Source organism: Dipodomys merriami, unplaced genomic scaffold (genome assembly GCF_024711535.1).
Source record: "Dipodomys merriami isolate MVZ:Mamm:240054 unplaced genomic scaffold, mDipMer1.0.p SCAF_681, whole genome shotgun sequence".
Taxonomy (NCBI): Eukaryota; Metazoa; Chordata; class Mammalia; order Rodentia; family Heteromyidae; genus Dipodomys; species Dipodomys merriami.
The window spans coordinates 415,110-437,660 of NW_027206270.1; positions in this window are offsets into that span (position 1 = coordinate 415,110).

Below are 22,551 nucleotides of genomic sequence, written 5' to 3' on the forward strand. Positions count from 1 at the left end.
TACTTTGAACCAGTTATTTTTTTATTGTGATCCTGAGGCTTGATCTGTGATCCAGGGCACTGTTTCACAGGTTTTTCTCAAGGCTGGTGCTTTATAACTACAACCACAGCTTCATTTCTGGTGTTTTTTGCTGGTTATTTGGAGACTTAGGCACTTCCCTGTCCAGGCTGTCTGTGAACAACCACCTTCAGATTTCAGCTTGTGAGTCACTAAGATTACACATATTGAGCAAAAACTCATGCATGGCTCATTTTGAAATTTTAATTGGATTTTCTCACACCGTTTTTCTTTTCCTAGTCCTAGCCCAGGCCTTGGGCACTGTCCCTGAACTTCTGTTACTCCAGGTGAGAATTGTACTACTCGAGCCACAGTGCCACTTCCAGCCTTTTCTATTTATGAGGTACTGAGGAAACAAACCCAGGTATTTAAGCATGCTAGGCAAGCACTGTATCACTAAGCCACATTCCCAGCAATTCTTACAACTTTTTATTTGTATTTTTGTTTCTATGTATGCTGGTCCTGGGTCTACAAATCAGCCCAGGTGCAGCCCCAGAGGTTTTTATTGAAGACTAGCACACCAAGACATGAGCTACAGCACAACTTGTGGCTATTTTGTTTTTTTTTTTTGTTTTGTTTTAAGTAGTTACTTAGATTTGAGTCCAGGAATTCTCCTACCTGGGCTGGCTTTCAAATGTGATCTCCAGATTTGAGCCTCCCAAGTTGATACCATCACAGGTGTTTGCCACCTATACTTAGCTCATTTTAAACTCTGAAATTGGATCTTTCTTCTCCTATATTCTCTACATTTATTTATTTTATTCTTTGTGTGTGTGGGTCCTAAAGTTAATATCAAGGTCTGGGTGCTGTCCCAAAAATTATTTTCTCATTTCTGCCATTAGAGCTCAATCACAAGGTTATATTTTTCTTCCTTTTGGTGGTTAATTGGAGATAAGAATCTCATGTAAAGCCCAGAAAGACATAGAAGGCTGAAACCTGAGGATCGAAGTTGAAGCCATCCTGGGCAGGAAAGTCCATGAGACTCTTTTCATCAACTACCAAGATGCTGGGAGTAGTAGAGCTCCTACATGAATTCAAGCCACAGGTTGGCACACAAAGAAAAAAAGCCCCATGGACTTTCCTTATTGGGCTGGCCTTTAAATGGTATCTTCAGATTTCAGCCTCTTGAATAGCTAAAATGATAAGCAGGAACCATCAGACCCAAGCTTGTATTTAAATCTCAAATGGTTATTTCTGCTCTTCTTTCAGTTTTGTTTTTGGTCGACTTTGGGCTGAATTATGTACCTGGGTACTGTTTCCCAGGTTTTTCATGGAATTTCAGTACTTTACAACTACTATCACACCTTCATTTCCAGCTTTTGCTGTGTAGTTGGAGAAAAGAATTTCAGCATGTTCCTCCCCAGGCTGGCTTTGAGCTGTGATCCTCATATTTCAACTTTCTGAGTAGCTAGGAATACACAAATAAACCAACAACCGTGGCTCATTTTGAAATTATAATTTTCACTTTCTCCCATCTTTTATAATTTGTGCTCTTTTTTCTTTCTTTTTGTAGGTGTCTGTGCTAGGGCTTCAGCACCAGGGCATGTGTGCTGTCCCTGAGCTTTCTGTTTAAGACTAGCACTCTACCACATGTGCCAGAGCACAGCTTGTGGCATATTTTTGGTGGCAAATGAGACATAAGAGTATCATGGATTCTTCTACCTGGGCTGGTCTTCAACTGTGGTCCTAAGATTTCATCCTCCTGAGTAGCTGATAGAACATCAGTGAGCTACCAATTCTTGATTTATTTAAACCTCTGTCATTCGATCTTGCTTCTGCACTTCTAACCTCCTATTGTTTAATTATTCTGTGATTGTCCTGGGGCTTGATTTCACGACCTGGTTGCTATCCCAGAAAGTGATTGCCCAATTCTGCCACTTGAGCCATAACTCAATTCCAAGGTTTTTTTCTTTTCTTTTTGACAATTAATTGGACATAAAAGTCTGAGTCAAAGCCTATCATGAATCAAGCCAGCCTTTGAAGGAAAGTCCATGAGACTATGACCTCCAATTAACCACTGAAAAGCTGGGAGTGGTCGAGCTCTAGCCTTGACCAAACCAGCACATGTTCAAGGATGGCACATACAAGCCACAGGATGGCACACAGATGCACACACACAGAGAAAATCTTATGGATTTTCTTACTTGTGTTAGCTTTGAACTGTGATCCTCAGATTTCAGTCTCTCTTCTTCCACTCTCCTTTTTATTTATTGTGTTTTATTTGTAAATTTTAGTGGTCCTGCAGCTTGACCTCTGGCTCTGGAGACTGTTTCTGAGCTTTTTAACTAAAGGCTGCTGCTTTACCACCGTGGGTCCAGCTCAGGGCTTTGTGCTAGGTAGCTGGGATAAGCATCTCAATCACGTTCATGCCCAGGCTGACTTGATACCACAATCCTCAGATGTCATCCTCTTGTGTAGTTAGGAATATACACAGGACCGGCAAACTTGGTGGCATTTAAAAATTTTAATATTTGCTTGCCTCTACCTGCTTTACTTTATTCTTTTTTTTGCATGTGTGTGCTGTTCCTGGTCTACAAATTGGGCTCTTATTCTGTCCCATAAGTTTTTATTCAATGCTATCCTCTATTACATGAGACACACCACAATTTTTGGCCCTTTTTTGGGAGGTGATTAATTACAGACAATAGTTTCATGGACTCTCCTACCTGGGCTGGCCTGAACCATCATCCTCAGATTTCAGCCTCTTGAATAGCTAATAGAACATGTATGAACCACCAATGCTTGACTTATTTAAGCCTTTGTCACTCGCTCTTCCTTGGTTACTTCTACTCTTCTTTTTTCTTCTGTGCATGTGCTGGTGCTTGAATTCAGGATCTAGGTGCCGTCCCAGAAAAAATTTGCCCAGTTCTGCAAATTAAGCCATAGCTCAACTTCCAGCTAAATCAGGTGGCTAAAATCTGAGGCCCATGTTTCAAAGCCAGCATGGGCAGGAAAGTCCATGACACTTTTATTTCCAAGTCACCACCCAAAATCTGGGAATGCTAGGGCACTAGGCAAAGGATTGTACAGAAACACACACATCACACATACAAACACACACACAAACACACACACACACACACACACACACACACACACACACACACACACACAAATATACACACATATACACAAAGTTGCCTGGACTTTGCTTCTTGGCTGACCTTGAAACTTGATCTTCAGATTTCTGCCTCCTGAGAAGGAGTACAGCCATTATCACCAAGCACCAGGCTTATGTTTAAATTTACAGTTGGCCTTTCTTCTCCTACAATTTTTTTAGCGCTAGAATTTGATCTCTGGGACGACAAACAGGTTTTTTTTTTTTTAGCTTTTTCACCAAATACAATGCTTTACAACTACAATCATATCTACACTGGGTAGTTGGGAATGAGTTTCATGTACATTTTTGGCCAGTCTTTCTTTTAACCTTGAACATCTAGGAATAAACATATGAACCAAAATGCATGCTCATTTTGAAACTTTACATTTCTCTTTACCCATCATTTTTAGTTTGTGCTTTTTTGTTTTTTTTGAAATGTGTGTCTAGGATTTCAACTTAGGGCGTAGATGCTGTTCCAAGCTTTCTGTTTTAAACTACCACTCAACTGCACGAGCCAAAGTACAAATTGTAGCTTATTTTTGATACAAATTAGATATATGAGTCTCATGGACTCTCCTACGTGGGCTGGTCATGAAGCGTGATCCTTAGATTTCATGCTCCTGAGTACCTCTTATAACATGTGTGAGCAAACAATTTTAGATTCATTTCAACCACTGTTACTGACTCTTTTTTGTACTTCTATCTTCCTTTTCTTTTATTTCTTCTGTGCTTGTCCTACAGCTAGAACTCAGGGTCTGGGTGCTTTTTCCAAGTTCTGCCAGTTGAACTACAAGTAAATTCTAGGTTTTTATTTTTCTGTTTTGGTTTTGCATTAGAAATGAGTATCATGTAGAGCCAGACCAGATTCATGAGGCTACAAACAGGAGCAAAGTTTATACCAGTCTGGGCAGGAAAGTCCATGATATCTCCAATTATAACCACTAAAAAGCTGAGATTAGTAGAGCCTTGGAAAAAAAAAAAAAAACAGTACAAGTTCAAGCAACAGGACTCACACACACACACACACACACACACACACACACACACACATGTCTTATGAACTTTCCTACTTTGTTGGGCCTTTAAATATTATCCTCAGATTTTAGCTTCCTGAGTAACTAGAATTACAGTTATGAGCCACCAATGATTGGTTGATTGGCTAATTTAAGCCTCGGTTATTGGTTCTTCTCTTCTTCTATCCTTCTTTACGTTTATTCATTTCATTGTTTTGTGTGTGCTGGTGCTGGAGCTAGAACTCATGCAAGGACTGTCCTGTTTTAGAAGGCTGAAGTCTGATCATCATGGTTCAAAGCCATCCTGAGATGGAAAGTCTAAGAGCCTTACCTCCAATTAAGTGCCAAAAACCTGGGCGTAGTATAGTTCTAGCACCAGGATGGCCCACAAACAACTGTCTTCTGGACTTTCCTGCTGGGGTTAGCCTTTGCACTGGATCCCTATATTTCAGCCTCCTGAGGTTCTAGAATTACAGGCGTGAGTCACCAGCCCCAGGTTCTCTGCTTATTACCATTTTTTGTGATCCTGAGGCTGGATCTCTGAGCCAGGGCACTGTTTCATAGCTGTCTCACTCAAGGCTGGTGCTTTACAACTCCAATCACAGCTCCACTTCTGTTTTCTTATTTTTTTTTTGCTGGTGACTTGATGATGACACACCATAACCCAAACACCATAACTCAAATTTCATCTATCTTAGAATGTAGGATTACACACATGAAACAAAATCTCATGGCTCATTTTGAAAATTTAATTGGATTTTTCCAATACATTTTTAATTTCTATTTTTTATTTCCATAGGTATGCTCAGCTTGAGGCTATGAACCAGAGACTAGGTATTGCCCCAGTAATTTTTTTCTCATCTATCTTATTTTATTTTCTTCTTTTTATTTTGAAAATACGGTACAGACGGCTTACAATTAATTACATGAGCAAGGTAATGAGTATATTCTTATCAAGCATTTTTGCCTCCTTTGTTTGCTCTTGCCATCCCTTTCCATCTCTCCACCCCTCCGCCGTCCCCCTGACACCCTGCACCAAAGTGGTAATTTTTTTTTCAACATAATGTCTTATTCATCTCATTGTTGCAATGGGTTCACCTGTATCCTTATTTTTATATTTATTTATTTATTGCCAGTTGTGGGGCCTGAACTCTGGGCCTGGGAACTTTCCTTCAGCTCTTCAGCTTGAGGCTAAAGCAGTACCACATCTGCTACAGTGCCACTTCCGGCTTTTCCTGCTTATGTGGTGCTGAGGAATTGAACCCAGGCCTTGTGCATGCAAGGCAAGCACTCTCCCACTCAGTCACCTTCCCAGCCCCATCCAAGTACATTTTAATACTATCCCTCTAATGTGTAAGCCACAGCACAATTTGGAACTTTTTAAATAAAACTAGTTGGCTAAATAGAGTTGAGTCCATGGACTCCCCTGCCTTGGTTGTCCTTGAACACTGATCCTCAGATGTGAGATGCTTGTGTAAGTACAATAACAAGTGTAAGCTACCTCAGTTTTGTTCATTTTCAACTGTGAAATTGGCTCTCCCTTTTTTTCTTATACCTTTGTTTTCATTTATTTATTTTATTCTTGTGTGTGCTGGTTCTGGTGCTTGATCTCAGTGTGTGGGTGCTGTCCCAGAAATCATTGTCTCATTTCTGCCATTAGAGCCACAGCTCATCCTCCAGGTTTTTTTCTCTACTTTTTGGTGGTTCATTGGAGATAAGAGTCTCATGCAAAGCACAGAATGTATCAGGAAGCTGAAATCTGAGGATCACAGTTTGAAGCCAGCCTGCACAGAAAATTCCATGAGACTCTTTACCTCCAATTAGCTGATAGTGATTCCACCAATAAGCTGAGATTGATAGAACTCCAGCCTTGAGTAAAGTAAAACAAATTCAATCCCCATGACTGGCACACACAGAAAAATGGCCAATGGACTTTCCTTCTTGGGCTTGCCTTTAAAAGGTATTTTCAGACTTGAGCCTCCTATGTAGATAATACAACATGTGTAAGCCACCAGTGATTGATTAATTTAAAACTCTGTCACTGGCTATTCCTTCTCTTCTTTTACACTTCTTCATATCTTTTGTGCTGGTACTGAGGCTTGAACTTGGGGCCTTGGTGTTCACCTTTTTATGTCCTTTTTATAACTTGTTTAGTTCTGTTGTTCTAATGTTTCATTTTTTTATGTTCCTTTATATATCTCATATAAGTAAATTTTTATATCTCACAAAAATAACTTTATCTTAGTACTGGTGGCTCATACCTGTAATCTGACTCAGGAGACTGACATCAAGGATCACAGTTTGAAGCCAGCACAGGCAGAAAAGTCTGGGAAATTCTTATTTCCATTACACTACTAAATATAGTAGAAGTGGAGGTATGAATCAGGTAGTAAATTGTTTGCCTTGAGCAAAAGAACTCAGAGCTTTGGCTGCAAGTTACATCCCCTGGACTGGCACAAAATGAAAACTTTCATTAGCTTATATTATACTAGGATTACTGGTGTGAGAAGACCATCCTTGTTTTAAGAACCAAATTTTGTACAGCTGCCACTTTTGATCTTTTCCCTAGGAACTTTTATGCTTGTTTTTTCCTTGCCTTATATTTACATTCCACTAATGGCATTCTTATTTTTTTGTTTGGAGACACAATTCAATAATTCAATGACATATCAGAAAAGACATGTCTTGAATTTTTCTTTATTTTAAATAGGAAAGGGAAATGCTAAGTCTCAATCCAGCAGAGTGAATGAAAGTTTGATTATAGAGCTGTTAAATCTATTCCTGGACTGGGAAGCCTGCCAGTTTGGGTGCTTTGGTGGATAGGTCTTCCTACAGCTTCACAATAAACTTCTATGATGTCACAGCCAACTTTGCCATCACAACGGATAGGTGTCAGCCACTGATCTCACCTTTATGTGGACTTAGATACACAAGGAGGAAAAAAATAATTAGAAGAAATTACTATTAACCACAAGACCACAGCTTGATGAGCTTTCCTAACTGAATTCTGAGATTACATGAGCAGAGCAGGTTCATCTCCTCACAAGGCTATTAAGCACTAAGGACCAGGCACTGTTGTAGGCAACTGGAGAAACAGATGAGAATACAGCTGCAAATGGCCTACTCCATGCAAATTTCATGCTGAAGGAGAAAACCAGAAATCACAATGATGATGTCAATGAATCAGAAGGATGGTGATGTGGGGAGACAGCTTCACATTGAGGATGGGAGGAAGAGACATATGATCTAACAGTAGGGAACATCCATGCAATTACTGCTTTTCCACTCTGTCTCCAATCTCAATCCCAGATCTCATCCTTCTGAGTAGCAAATTATAGGTATGAGGCACCTGCAGTCAGCTCTTTGATATAAATATCTATAATCAAAGATTTCTAAGTTTCTTGGAAGATTTTTGAGAGGAAGGTTCAAAATTAAATATATTGTGTGTCCTAAACATTCTTTTCATTATCTTCTAATTATTTGAATATGAGCTGTCTTCCTCACTTTTGGGAAAAATCAGGACAGTTGTTTTCATTGTTCAAATCCTGGGGAGGGAAGGAAAAATCACAGCTTCTTTGCCAAACTAGAAATTAATAGTCATTTCAACTTACCAGTTTTGCCAAATGTGAGATGAATGAAAGTGTAAATGGGAGAAAAGCAACCACGTAGTAGCAAGTTTATCAAAATGATATATATAAGCTGTCCACTTTCTACCCAATGAAATGCCACAAACATTAAAAAACTTGAATAAAATCTTGGAGCTTCTTCCTCTTTAAACACATTTGGATTTTTGTTTTGTTTTGTTTTGTTTTTTGTTGGTTGTGGGGCTTGAACTCTGGGCCTGGGGGCAGTCCCTCAGCTATTCAGCACAAGGCAACACTCTACCACTTGAGCCACAGCACTACTTCTATTTTTCTAACGGTTATTTAGAGATAAGCCTCACGGAGTTTGCTGCCCAGGCTGACTTTGAACTGCAGTCCTCAGATCTCAGCCTCCTGAGTAGCTAGAAATAGAGACATGAGCCACCAGCACCTGGCCAAAGTTGTATGTTTTTTCAGTTTTGCTAGCTTGAGTGATTCTCAAGAAAAAAAATAAAAACTAAAATTTTTAGTTTGTGGTAAAAATTGCAATAGTTTTATCATGCAAGATAGTGAAATATTTAACATTACATATTTGAGAAAATGTAGCTGATTAGCTTTTACTTTTTTAAAATAATAAAATATATTAATTTTTTTTGTAGACACTGAAGTCTGAGTTCAGAACTTATACTTGTTGGCAGGCACTCTCCTATGTGAGCCACATCCTTCTGATCATTTTTTAATCCATCATTAAATAATTTGAAGCTCACAAATTTTCTTTTATTAAGATTAAGTAAAATAAGCCTAAACTCCTGCCTTTTGAGTAACAGAAGAAATCTTAATATCTAGAATGTATAGACTAAAAAATGAAGTACCCTATGAACAAATAATCTTATCAATAAATAGGCAAGTGAATTCACTAGATCGTTCCCCAAAACAGATAGGTGTCTATATAATACATTTTACTAATCAAGGAAATGCAAATCAAATCTATGTTGAAGTTCCATGTCTGCAAAATCAGAAATACTTGCAAGGACGTAGGGAAAGATACCCTACACAATGTTGGCAATTAAGTGAATCACTGCTGGCCCAACAGAAACCAGTGTGGAAGTTCCACCCAAGGAATCCAACATATATACTTGAAGAAACGTAAGTCAGCCTTATAGTAGAGCTATCTGCACACACATTTTTTATTTCATGATTCAAAATAATCACATTCCAGAATCGGCCTCCATATGCAGAAAAGTATGCAAAACTGTTATCTCCAAATAACAATTAAAAAATCTGGGAGTAGAACTGTGGACCAAGTGGCAGAGTACCAGCCTTGATGGAAAAAATCCAATCAAGAGATTAAGACTTTAGGTTCAAGCCTCAGAAATGGCAAACACACGCACACACGCACCCACACACGCACACACACACACACACACACACACACACACACACACACACACACACACACACAAACAATGCTTCCTCTATTTTTAACCAAGTTTCTTAATACCCTAAGATTTATGTACCTATGACAGAGCTAAATATAATGGGAAAGCGGTATTTATAATGATAAACTTCTACTGAAGAACCCAGGTCTTTTTTCTTATTTTGTTTTGTTTTTGTGGTCATCAGACTTGAACTCACAGCCTGAGTGCTGTACCTTAGCGTTTTTGCTCAAGTTTGGTGCTCTACCACTTAGCTACTCTGCTACTTCTGGGTTTGTGGTAGTTCGTTAAAGATAGTCTCAAGGACTCTGTCCTCCACACACTGATTTCTATTTGCAATTCTCATATTTCACCTTCCTGAATTGGTAGAATTAGAGGTCTGATCCACCAATGTTGGACTAGAACCTGAATATTTTCACCACTGCTTACTGGAAGAGTTCAATTCTTTTTACTCCAGAACACTTGCCAAGCACAGTTCTCTCTGTACGGCAATCAAGTAAATATAGAGGCACCAGTAGCTCACACCTGTAAATCCTAACTACTGAAAAGTCTGAGATTTGAGACCAGTGTTCAAAGCCAGCCCAGACAGGAGAATCTGGGAGACATTTATCCCCAATTAACCACAAAAATGACATATTTTGAGCTGTGGCTCAAGCAGTAGAGCTCTACCTTGATCAAATAACACAGGAATAAACATCAGACCCTGAGTTCAAGACCAGTGCACATTCACACAAACACAATTTTGTAATATAGTTCTAAAACCTAGCAAGGTGACATCCTAATCCCTTAATGTCATGCTTTGCTATGAGAACTAGAAAAGTCTAGCCTCTGGCATGGGTTGCAGTCCATACTGGTAAACAGCATCTAGAGAGAGTAATTAGCTCAGAGCCTGTGGGACTGGCCCAGACCAGAAGAAGGAGTGAGGTGGTGCAGACACATGGCCCCTACTCCCCAACTCACCCAGACCGAAAGCAGGAGTGAGGTGACAGGCACGCAATTTCCCACTCACTCAGATCTGAAGCAGGATTGAGGAAACGTAGGCACATGGCTCCCACTAACACAGACCAGAAGCGTGATTGAGGTGAGAAGGGCACTGGGCCGACATATCCAGCCAGGAAGCAGTAGTGATGTGGTGCAGGCACATGGCCCCTACCCACACAGACCAGAATCAGCGGTGAGGTGACACACGCACCACAGCCCCTACTCCCCTACTCATGCAGACAAGAAGCAAGAGTGAGGTCACACAGGCACTCGGCCCTCACTCCCCCAGACTGGAAACAGGAGAGAGGTAACACAGGCACAAAGCCCCCCATCACCTAGACTGGAAGCAGGAGTGAGGTGACCTGGACATGAAGCCCCCACTCACCCAGAACAGAAGCAGGAGTGAGTTAGTACAGGCAAATGGCCCCTACCAACCAAGACTGGAAGCAGTAGTGAAGTGACACAGGCAGGTGGCTCTGACTATTCCAGCCAGGATGCAGAAGTGAGGTGATGGTCTCATGCCACACCAGAGGTGCCTAGAATTCTATGGTGGCCCCATTTTCTCCCATCCTTTGTGAAGGGCTGCTGGGTTCCATGATGCACTCTGGAGGTCAAGGGGCTAGAGCCAAGGATGCTGCTGCCCTCCCCCAACTGGTACTGCACCTGCTGCAGCTATGGTAGCAAACAATAAGTTCTAATTCACAGAATATATATTATGAACTATTAGTGTCTTCACGTACTGTGCGCCAATTGCTAGTCAATTAATTTTATAGTTGCCAATGTCTAAGTATTCACTGACTTTTAAATACACTGGAATGGAAATCCTAATATCACTGATGTCTTTTAATTTCTAGGAATGATGATTTTGAACTGGCGCTTTCTGAAAAGAAGGTGGGGGAACATGGACCCAACTATTCAAGAGTGCCTCAGGGTGACACTATATTGGCCCAAGAATGAGTTGACACAGTTGGTATCCAGTTATTTTGGATAAGTCTTTTGGGTCATACTTTCTCTTTGGCCTTGAAGAGTCTTAGGCTTCTCTTTGTAGACACAGAAGATGAGAAAGTAATGGCCAAGGCTTATATAGTCGGGAGCTATTTACTTTCTGCTCTTCTGAGATGACATCTCACTGTATAGCCAGGACAGCCTTGTACTTAATATGCTTCTGATTCAGCATCGCAAGTGATGGAATTACAGGTATATCTTACCATGCCCAGCTATCTCTCATGGCCCATTTGAAATAGAAAAACCATGACTTGTGCTCTGTATCTACTGACAAACTTGTGCAAAGATCAAATAACATACAACCCATTGTTAAGAATATAGACTCAGGGAGGAGTTCCAGGAAGATGGTGGAGGAGAAGCTGGAGGCTAAAAAAGCATTCACATAGCAGTTTTAGAGTTCTAGTGAACAGTCCTAAGCCAGAGAATTACACTAAGTGTGCTATCACAGGACAGATAGTTAGGCCAGAGAGGGAAAATCAAGGCAAGGAGACAGATCTGAGCATTTGCCATCAGCCACCACTGCAACAGCAGTGGTGGCAGTGGCATCCGTACCCGCCATACCTGAAACACAGAGAGTCTGGGACAAAGCAGCCAGACGCGGCGGTGAGCGGATTCTACTCAACACCAGCAAAAACCGACAAGGAACAGACATCTTCATCCTGCAGTTCCCAGATCAGAGACGACCCAGGAACCATGACCCGACGTGAGTAGAAGCCTAACGTCCTCACCCCTTCTCAGGGAACAGAGGAGGGAAGCCACCCCCCCTCCCAGTACTGGAGATCTCCATCCTGGATACTGACAAAGCTCGGCGGAGCTGCTAGCTCCAACTCAGGCTTTGGAAGAAAACTAGAGTCATTTAGCAGGTCACAAGAACCTAATGTGACCTGCCAGACTCAGCTCCACCCAGGGAAAAGCCACCCAGCTTGGGCGCCAGCCCCAGGAGTGGCTTTCTTCACTGGGTAATCAGAACCAGAGGCTACCCCTCCCTTTAGCAGCCTTGACAATCCATTGAAATTCAGTAAACATAAACCCTGAGAAGCTCCAGGCTGGGCTCTGTGAGTTTCTCACAAACTAGCCCCCAGGAAAAGCCACTGTTTGCTGAAAGTCCTCAACACCACCCAGAACCTAGCCTCAACAAAGCATCTCCAAACTTGAGGAAAAAGCCATCTCCCTCTTTTATGATACTCGAAGCAGATCTCCCTCCCATTGAAATAACCTAGCAGGAGGATCACAAAATCCTGGGTAAATCAGAGCATTTTTCTGCGAGTTCAAACAAACTGACTCAAGAAACCAACCAAGCCACAGGAAAATCAAATACCATAAGCGGACCAGAGACTCCAACAAGAGGCTGGCTATGGATACAAGGGAAATACAGGATTTCCCCCACCCCTCCCAAAAAAATCAAAGAACTTTTTTTCTTGTTTTTTTTTTTTTGTACCTTTTATAAAAAATTTTTTCTAAAACATTTTTTTAAATTTTTAATTCTTACCTTTTTTGAAAAACATTGTTTTCTAGTAACTTTTTTTTTCCTCTTATAATTTTTATTTTAGGGGTATTTGTGTGTGTCGTTTTTCTTTTTTTTTTCTTTTAAATTTTTTTTTGTTTTTTGTTTAGCTCTACTGAACTTCTGATCTTTTTTTCTTTCTTTCTTATCCTTTTCACCTTTGCTTCTCTTTCTTTCTTCTTTATGTGACTTAATTGTTGTTCTGCATGTCCTCAGATAAACCCTTAGTCGATTATTAGACCTTATCCCCCATTGTGTACACACTTAATCTACAAATTTATTACTAAATTCGAAACCTCTTCGACTTAAATTCTTTAATAGCAGTACTACCTCTTTATACCTATATAATATTTTAAGTATTTTTATTTTTTTTCACATCTCCTTTATATCCCTCCCCTTCTCTCATTATATGCATGTTCTTCATTGTATATTTTGTTGTCCTATATGCATAATATTTATAATTTTAACTTTTGTATTTTTTCTGGTCTCTTTTTCCCCCCTTCTCTTTATTCTTTTTTCTCTCTCTCTCTACTGTCATCCTATCCAAACTATTTCCTGCTTTGAGATTAAGACTTAGTTAACTCTCCCAGAGCCTTCCCACATCATTCTATTCCTATTTTTTACCCACATCTCTCCCTAACTCTAATAATTTCTGGTTTACCAAATTCTTCTTTGCGGTTTGTAGCCCATTAATATATCGTTGTTTGATGTTGAACAGATGTATCTGTTGAACTAAATTGTATCTGCAGACTATTGACTGTGCAAATACAGACTTTGGTTAATGTTTGCCTTAAGGTAGTGTTCTATCACAAAACTGGTGTTATTTTCATCCCAAATAGGCAGAGTAAACCGGAAAAACACAAGAAAAATGGCAAGTCTGTGTATCTCAATTCCCACTCATGATAATCACGGGACAGAACAGATAATGAAAAATCCAGAGGAGAATTCCCAAATAGCTCTACAAACACTGCTGGCAAACATAATAAATGAAAAGATCTTAATCAAACAAAGGAATCTTTATGAGCATGATAGGGAGAGAGAGGAGGCAAACAAAAGGTCAATGCAGGAAAAGATTGAAAACCTACAAATGACTCTGTATGAGCGTGATAGGGAGAGAAAGGAGGCAATCCAAAGGTATATCAGGAATATCATGAGCGTGAGGAAACTACTCAAAAACTGATACAGGATTTTCGTGAACAGTTTGAGAATACTCAAAGAGAAAAGGCAGGAATAGCATTAGCAGGCTGAAAACACTCAAGGAGAACTATAGGAATGGCATGAACGTGAGGAGGCTAAGCACAGAGTAATACAGGAACTGAGAGAACAGGGTGAGAATACACAAAGATCACTAAAGGCATTCATGGAATCCATTAACAAAGAGCTGAAGAAAGTCAGGGAAATCAAAAAGGGAATGCTGAATGGAACCCAACAGAAGGAATGGGAGTCCAAGGAAACAATAACCAATCAACTAAGACATTTGAGAATAAACATTGAACACCAAATTTAGGAACGAAAGAAGTTCATACAAGATCTAAAACAAAGGTTCAACAAAGAATTTGAAGCCATCAAAACTGACCAATTAGAAGGAAAAGAAATAAAAAAAGAAAGTCGAAACTCTTGACAGCAGGTTAGACCATGCAGAAGATCGAATCTCAGAATTGAATACAGCCTAATATTACAGAGAAAGAACATACAACTATCCAAGACAAGTCCAAGAAATATGATAGATCTATCCAACACTTTGAAGACACCATCAGAAGGCCTAATCTGAGGATAATGTTTGTAGAGGAGCTACTAGAAACAGAAGTTAATGGTCTAGGAAGTTTGTTTAACAGGATCCTAGCAGTGAACATCCCAAACATGCAAAAAGATAGGGCTATCCAAATAGACCAGAACTCCAAATAGACCAGACCAGAATAGGACATCCCACTGTCAAATTATAATGCATACAGGATCAATTCAGACCAAGGAAAAGATCCTTAAAGCTGTCACAGATAAAAGATCAATCACCTATAAAGGGAAAACAATTGGAATCACCACAGATTTCTCAGCATAGACAAAGCAAGAGGAGCCTGGAATGATGTATGCCATGCCCTAAAAACAAACAACTATCAACCAAGAATACTGTACCCACCTAATCTCTCCTTCATAACCGAAGCTCAAATAAAAACCTTCCATAGCAAGGAAAAATTGAAACAATGTATCTCCACCAAACCAACCCTCCAAAGATTCTTAAAAACGTCCTACACATAGAAAACCAACAAGACCACAATAAAGGCCAAGAAACTGCACTCAAACTGAGAATCAAAGAATCATAGGAAGAACCTAGTTTTCACAGCCCTGAAGAAGGTGGATAACTTGGCAGGAACTCCCAAATACCTCTCAGTCCTATCTTTCAACATTAACGGACTTAACTCTCCAATTAAGCGACATAGACTGTCTAGTTGGATTAAAAAAGAAGATCCTTCTATCTGCTGCCTTCAGGACTCACATCTTGCCCATAAAAACAAACACAAATTCTACCAAGCAAACGGCCCCCATAAACAGGCAGGAGTTGCAATCTTAATATCAGATAAAATAGACTTCAATTAAAATTCGTGAGAAGAGATAAAGAAGGTCGCTACATACTAATTAAGGGATCTCTCCTTCAGGAGCATATTACAATTCTAAATATCTATTCGCTAAACAATGGAGCACCCAAATTTATCAAAGAAACACTACTTTCCCTAAAATCCCATATAGATCCAAAAACAGTAATTGTAGGGAATTTTAACACACCACTCTCATCACTAGATTAATCAACTCAATTGATCAATCAGAGCATTTTTCAGCCTGCTCAAACAAACTGACTTGACAAACCAATCAAGCCACAGGAAAAGCAAACAACACAAGTAGACCAAAGACTAAACCAAAAGACTGGTTATGGACACAGGGGAGATACAGGATCTTCCCAATCCCCCCCCCAAAAAAAATCAAAAAACTCTTTTTGTACATTTTTTAATTTTTTACAATTGTTTTCTATGAATCTTTTTCCCCCCTCTAATTTTTATTTTAGGTGTATGTGTGTGTGTGTACTTTTTTTTTTTACCTCTTTTGACCATTTGGTCCTTTTCATTCTTTTCAATTTTTTTTCCTCCTTCTTTTTTTTTGTTCAAACTAATTGCTGTTCTGCTCATCCCCAGATATATAACAATCACTGATTATTAGACCATTTCTCCCATTGTGTACATAATATAGAAATTTATTACTCAATTCACTACCTTTTAGGCTTAAAATTTTAACAGCAATATTATATCTTTATAGCTATATAATTTTCAAGTAAATAATTTTAAGAAATTTTATTTTTAGTTTTTCATATCTCCTTTCTATCCCTCCATTCCTCTCATTCTAACCTTTTCTTCTCTCAATATAACTTCTTTTAATTTACATAATTATTGTGTTTCACTTTTTAAATTTAAATTTTTTTTCCATTTTTTTCCTTTTTTTTTTTTTTAAATCTCTCTCCTATCATTCTGTCCAATCCATTTCCCTCTCTGAGATTAGGACTTGGTAAAATTCACTCTCTTTTTACCTTTCCCCATCCCTCTAATCCTATTTTTTCACATATTCTCCCTAAAACTAATAATTTCTGGTTTGCCAAATTCTTCTTTGCTTTTCTTAGCTACTTACTTCATAGTTGTTTGATGTTTAATAGATTGTGTCTGTTGAACTAGAATGTATCTGCAGCCATGTTGACTGTGCAACTACAGGACTTTGGTTGATGCTTGCCTTAAAATAATGTTCTAGCACAAAATTGGTGTTACTTTCATACCAAATGGGCAGAACAAGCTGGAAAAACAGAAGAAAAATGGAAATTCAATGTATCTCTACACCCCTCATGACAATCAGGTGAGAACAGTGAATGAATAATCCAGAGCAGAGTTCAAAGAAAGTTTTATGAACAATACTGGTAAACATGGTCAATTAAAAGACTGGAAACCTGAAAAGGACTCAGTTTGAGCGTGATAGGGAGAGAGAGGAGGGAAACCCATGATTAATACAGGAATCTCGACAGTGTGAGGAGGTTACTAAAAGATTGATACAGGAATTTTATGAGCAGGTTGAGAAGAGAAAAAGTGCAATAAAGGAATTGTGTGATCAGGCTGAGAACAGTCAAAGAGAAACACACTAGATTTAACAAATATCTACAGAATATTTCACCAAGCAGCATCAGAATACATGTTTTTCTCAGCAGCACATGGAACATTTTCAAAAATAGGTCACATTTTAGGTCACAAAGCAAACGTCAAAATTCAGAAACATTGAAGATATACCTTGCATTCTTTCAGACCACAAGGGTCAAAATTAGAACTCAACATCAAAAGCCACCAAAGAAAGTCCTGTAGCATATGGAGGCTGAACAACACACTGTTGAATCACCAGTGGCTCGTGGAAGAGATTAGAAAGGAAATTTAAATGTTCATGGTATTCAAAACAAATTAACACACAAATTACAAGTTCCTCTGGAACACAGCAACCACAGTGCTCAGAGGCAAGTTTACAGCTCTGATTTCCTACATGAACAAATTGGAGAGATCTGAAATAAACAACTTAATGAGACATCTGAACCTCCTTGAAAAAGATCAGCAATATAAACCTCAATCCAGTAGACAGAAAGAAATAATTAAATAATAATTACAAGAATTATACTCCAAATAAACCAGAGAAAGAATAAAAAGAGTTGATTTTTTGAAAAAAATTAATATAATTGACAGGCCCTTAGCAAATCTTATCAGAAAAAGGAGAAAACACACCCAAATAAATAAACTCAGAGATGAGAATGGAAACATCACCACAGAAACACCAATATTCAGAACATTATAAAGGAATATATTTCAAACCTTTATGTAATAAGTTTGAGAACATGGCACAGATGGACAATTTCCTAACAAATATTGAAATGCCGAAACTAAACCAAGATGAGGTAAACCACCTTAACATCCCCATATCAAGCATTGAAATAGAAACAGCAATATTAGACCTCCCATTTAAGAAAAGCCCAGGACCAGATGGACTTACAACAGAATTCTACAAGACCTTGAAAGCAGATCTCACACTAATACTCCTCCAAATCTTCAATAAAATTGAAAGAGAAAGTTCACTACCGAACACATTCTATGAAGCCATCATAACCCACATCCCAAAACCAGGCAGGGACTCATCAAAGAAAGAGAATTATAGACTCATTTCTTTGATGAACATTGATGCAAAACTTCTCAACAAAATTTTTGGCAATCAACTTCAACCATTTATACAAAAAATCATACACCATGATCAAACAGGATTGATTTCAGGGATGCAAACCAGGTTCAATATATACAAATCAATATAAATCTTCACATCAACAAAAGAAAGGATAAGAGGCACATGGTTATCTAAAGAGATGCAGAAAAAGCATTTGACCAGATCCAACACCCCTTTATAATGATCGTTCTGGAAAACATAGGAATATAAGGAAGATTCCTCAAAACAATAAAGGCATTATATGACAAATCTACAGCCAGCATTATTCTTTTTTTATTTTTATTTTTTTATTGTGAAAATACTGTACAGAGGGTTTACAATTACATGGGCAAGATAGTGAGTACATTTCTTATCAAGCATTGTAGCCTTCTCCTTTGCTTACCCTTCCCATCTCTTCCCATCCTCCCTCTCTCCCCACCGAATCCTCGACCCCCAAGATGTAAAGTTCGTTTTTGACATGACAACTTGTACTTCTCATTGTTGCAACAGGTCCACCAGTATCCTTATTTAAACGACTTGTTTTTCCCCTTCCCCTCCACAAATTATACGGTCATCAAATACAGTGAAAGCAGGGGTTATACTGTGGGGGAGGGACATAAAAAGCAAAAAAGAAATAATCTTATAATTGCGTTAGAAACAAATGCATGAAAGAGAAAAATATTTAAAATACATATCTTAAGGTTCACTTTCCTAACATCACATTATCTGACCTATTCTGCTTGACTCATACATATACTAGATATTGCAAATAAGGGAAATCATGGGACCTATATTTCTTTGGGCTTGGCTTACTTCACTTAATATAATTTGTTCCAAGTCTTTCCATTTCCTATCAAATGGGGCAATGTCATTCTTTCTGATGGAGGCACATTTTCTTGATCCATTCATCTACTGAGGGGCATCTGGGTTGGTTCCAGATCTTAGCTATAGTAAATAATGCTGCAATGAACATAGTTGTGCTGGTAGCTTTAGTGTGGTCTTGTTTGTAAACATTTGGGTAAATGCCCAAAAGTGGGACTACTGGGTCCTAGGGGAGCTCTATGTGGAGTCTTTTGAGGTACCTCCATGCTACTTTCCAAAGTGAACAAGTTTATACTCCCATCAACAATGGAGTAAGGTTCCATTCTGTCCACATCGCCTCCAGCATCTGTTGTTATTAGAGTTCTTCATTTTTGCCATTCTAACTGGAGTGAGGTAGTATCTCAATGTTATTTTGATTTGCATTTCTTTTATGTCTAGGGAGGTTGAGCATTTCTTCATGTGTCTATTGACCATCCTTCATTCTTCATCAGAGAAGTTTCTCTTTAAGTCATTAGCCCACTTACTTATTGGGCAGTTGTTTCTTTGAGCATTTGTTGTTGGGGGATTTGATTTTTTGAATTCCAAGTATATTTTAGATATGAGACCCTTGTCCGTTGTATGGCTAGTGAAGATCTAAAAAACTGCATAGATCAAACAGATTTAACAGTCATCTACCGAATATTCACCCAGCAGCAGAATACACATTTTTCTCAGCAGCACATGGAACATTTTACAAAATAGACCCCATTGTAGGCCACAAAGCAAACTTGTCCAAATTCAGAAACTTTGAAGTTATACCTTGCATTCTCTCTGACCACAAGGGAATAAAATTAGAACTCAACACCAAAAGCCACCAAAGAAAGTCAGGTAACACATGAGGCTGAACAACACACTGCTGAATCACAAGTGGGTCGAGGAAGAGATTAGAAAGGAAATTCAAATGTTCATGCTGTTCAACAAAAATGAGCTCTGAGTTCCTACATCAACAAATTGGAGAGATCTGAAACCAACAATTTAATGAGACATCTTAAACTCCTTGAAAAAGAGCAGCAAGATAAATCCCAATCCAGTAGATGGAATGAAATAATTAAAATTAAATCAGAATTAAATGAATTAGAATCCAAAAAACGATAGAAAGCATCAATAAAACAAAGAGTTTGTTCTTCGAAAAAATTAACAAAATTGACAGGCCCTTAGCAAATCTTATCAGAAAAAGAAGAGAACACACCTAAATAAATAAACTCAGAGAGGAAAATGGAAACATCACCACGGAAACAACCAAGATTCAGAACATTTTAAGGAATACTTCTCAAAACTTTATGCTAATAAGTTTGAGAACTTGGTAGAAATGTACCTTTTCCTAGCAAATATTGACATGCCAAAATTAAACCAAATGAGTTAATCCATCTTACAGGACCATATGAAGCATTGAAATAGAAACAGCAATAAGAGACCTCCCAGTTAAGAAAAGTCAAGGACCAGATGGTTTTACAACGGAATTCTACAAGGCCTTCAAAGCTGAGCTCACACCAATACTCCTCCAACTCTTCAATGAAATTGTAAGAGAACGTTCACTACCGAACACATTCCATGAAGACATCATAACCCTCATCCCAAAACCAGGCAGGGACTCATAAAAGAAAGAGAACTATAGACCCATTTATTTGATGAATATTGATGCAAAACTTCTCAACAAAATTTTGGCCAATCGACTCCAACAATTTATCCAATAAATCATACACCATGATCAAACAGGATTCATTTCAGGGATGCCAGGCTGGTTCAATATACGCCAATCAATTAATATTATTCATCACATCAACAGGAGCAAGGATAAGAACCACATGGTTATCTCAATAGATGCAGAAAAAGCATTCGACAAGATCCAACACCCCTTTATGATGAAGGTTTTGGAAAAATTAGGAGTCCTTGGAACATTCCTCAATACAATAAAGTCTGTATATGACAAACCTACAGCCAGCATTATACTTAATGGTGACAAACTAAAGCCATTTCCTCTTAACTCAGGAACAATACAAGGATGTCCACACTCTCCACTTCTCTTCAACCTTGCATTAGAATGCCTAGCTACAGCAATAAGACAAGACGCAGACATAAATGGGATCCAAGTAGGGAAAAAAGAAATAAAACTCTCCCTCTTTGCAGATGACATGATCTTGTACTTAAACCATCACATAGACTCCACTCCCAAATTACTCAAGCTGAATCAAAACCTTGGCAAATTAGCAGGGTATAAAATTAACCCTCAAAAATCAATGACTTTTCTGTATGCCAACAATGAGAAAAGTGGAGCTGAAATTAGGAATGCAACTCCATTTGTAATAGCCCCACAAAAAATAAAATACCCAGCATTATTCTTAATGGGGAAAACCTCAAGCCATTTCCTCTTAACTCAGAAATGAGACAAGGATGTCCACTCTCTCCACATCTCTTCAATCTAATATTAGAATGCCTAGCTTCAGCAATAAAACAATATGGAAACATAAAAGAGATCCCAATAGGGAAAGAAGTAAAACTCTCCCTCTTTGCAGATGACATGATCTTGTATTTAATGAATCCCACCGATTCCATTCTCAAATTACTCGAGCTGATTCAAAATTTGGCAAAGTAACAGTGTATAAAATTTACTCTCAAAAATCAATGGCTTTTCTGTATGCTAACCATGAATCAGGAAATAAACTCCATTCATAATAGCTCCACAAATAATAATAAAATACCTAGAAATTAACGTAAACAAAGAACTGAAGGACCTCTATGATGAAAACTTTACAAACCTGTAGAAGGAAATCAACATAGAACTTAGAAAGTGTAAAAACTTCCTATGCTCCTAGATTAGCAGAAGCAATATCGTGAAAATGGCAATATTTCCCAAGGCTATATTCCAATTCAACAGGATTCCTATCAATATTCCAACCTAATTTCTCAAGGAAATAGAAAAGACAATCCAAAAATTCATACAGAACAATAAAGGACCCCGAATAGCAAAAACAATCCTGAATAGAAAGAACAGTGTTGTAAGAATATCAATAACAAATTTGAAACTCTACTACAAAGCCATAGTAATCAAAACAGCTTGGTCCAGGCACAAGAAAAGACCTCAGGACCAATCGAATAGAAGTGAAACCCCAAAAGTGATCCGACAGACCTATAGCCATCTAATCTTTAATGAGGAAGCTAAAAAAATAGAATGGAAGAAAGCCAGCCTCTTTTGTAAATGGTGCCAGCAAAATTGGTTAATCACTTGTAGAAAATTAAAGCTAGATTCTTATATGTCACCCTGTACCAGAATCAATTCCTAATGGATCAAAAACCTCGGTATCAAAGCAAACAATGAAAACATTACCTTATGGAATAGGAGGAACCGTAGGTCTCCTTGGCACAGGCCAAAATTTTCTTAATAGAGGTCCAGAAACACAACAAATCAAAGAAAGGTTGGACAAATGGGACTGCATGAAATTGCAGAGCTTCTGCTTGGCAAAGGACTTAACTAGCAAGATCAATAGAAGACCCACAGTTTGGGAGAAGATCTTCACTAGCCATACAACGGACAAGGGTCTCATATCTAAAATATACTTAGAACTCAAAAAATTAAATCCTCCAACAACAAATACTCAAAAAACAACTGCCCAATTAATAAGTGGACTAAAATCTTTAAGAGAGAACTTCTCTGAAGAAGAAAGAAGGATGGCCAGTAGACACATGAAGAATTGTTCACCTCCCTAGCCATAAAAGATATGCAAATCAAAAGAACATTGAAATACCACCTCAC